Here is a 1832-nt window from a genome sequence, read left to right as displayed (position 1 = left end):
GGGGGAAGCGTTGCTTACCACTAATTATATCCTCAACAAAATTCCACACAAAGTAACTGGCAAAACTCCATATGAATTATGGAAAGGTAATTTACCTTCGTATAAATACCTCAAAGTGTGGAGGTGCTTGGCAAAAGTTGCGGTCCCGCCACCAAAGAAGGTCACTATTGGACCTAAAACAGTGGATTGCATCTTCATCGGATATGCACATAACAGTAATGCTTATCGATTTCTGGTACATAAATCTGCAATATCAGACATTCATGAAAATACAGTCATGGAATCAAGAAATGCATCTTTCTTCGAAAATATTTTTCCATATAAGGAAAAACAAGGTTCAAAACGAACTCGAGAAGAAAGAGACAATGACAAGAACTCAGAAACTAAGATAAACGTCGAGATTTCTATAAATGATATTTCAGAAACTGAAGAAAAAGATGAACCTCGAATAAGCAAAAGAGCTCGCAAGGAAAAATCTTTTGGTGAAGATTTTCTAATGACATTATTAGTAGAAAATGTTCCAAAAACTTTGGCAGAAGTAATGGCTTCACCAGAATCTCCTTTTTGGAATGAAGCTGTCAGGAGTGAATTTGACTCTATCATGCAAAATTATACATGGTACATAACAGATATACCACCTGGCTGCAAAGCATTAGGAAATAAATGGATAATGACACAAAAACCTGGTGGAAAATACAAATCTAGGCTTGTAGTTCAAGGATTCCGACAAAAGGAAGGCTTTGACTATTTTGATACATAGTTTCCAGTAACGAGAATAACATCAATAAGACTGATGATAGCAATCGCAGCCTTAAGAGATCTAGAAATCCATCAAATGGATGTAAAAACCGCTTTTCTAAATGGTGATTTAGAAGGAATATTTACATGAAACAACCTGAAGGTTTTGTCATTCTCAGACAGGAAGACAAAGCATGCCGACTTGTAAAGTCACTTTATGGGCTTAAGAAAGCTCCTAAACAATGGCACGGAATATTTGACAATACAATGATGTCAAATGGTTTCAAAATAAATGAATGTGACAAATGCATATACTACAAAACAACCAAAAATGTGTATGTTTTGCTATGTCTATATGTAGATGATATGCACATTATTGGAAGCAATAAAGATATTATCAATCAAATAAAGAACATGCTCAAAGGGATATTTGAGATGAAAGACTTGGGATTGGCAGATGTAATTCTCGGGGTTAAAGTTATAAGAAACTCAAACGGAATTACCTTAACCCAATCTCATTATGCTCAAACTATATTAGAGAGATTTAAAAATGACTCTAAAAGTACGACAAAAACTCCTTTAGATCTCCAAATGCACTTGAAAAAGAATTCAGGTGAAGTGGTATCACAAAACACGTATGCATGTGTGATCGGAAGTCTCATGTACTTGACTAATTATACGAGACCAGATCTAGCGCATGCAGTAAACGTACTTAGTCGATATACAAGTAATCCAGGTCATACACACTGGAAAGCTATAACGAGAGTACTTAATTACTTGCGCTACACAAAAGATTTTGGACTTCACTATGGTAAAGAACCAACAGTTTTAGAAGGATACGGTGATGCTAACTGGATATCAGATTCTAAAAACTCAAAATCAACAAGTGGATATGTCTTTACACTAGGAGGAGCAGCAATATCATGGAAATTTACCAAACAAACAGTGTTAGCCAGATCCACAATGGAATCTAAGTTCATAGCCTTAGACAAAGCAGCAGAAGAAGTTGAATGGCTTAGAAATTTTTTGGAAGATATTCCTATTTGAGAGAAACCTGTGCCAGCTATACGCATACATTGTGATAGTCAATCAGC

This window comes from Brassica oleracea, chromosome C6 (genome assembly GCF_000695525.1).
Source record: "Brassica oleracea var. oleracea cultivar TO1000 chromosome C6, BOL, whole genome shotgun sequence".
NCBI classification, from domain to species: domain Eukaryota; kingdom Viridiplantae; phylum Streptophyta; class Magnoliopsida; order Brassicales; family Brassicaceae; genus Brassica; species Brassica oleracea.
The sequence above is the reverse complement of the archived record's forward strand: the minus strand, read 5'-3'. Positions refer to the sequence as shown.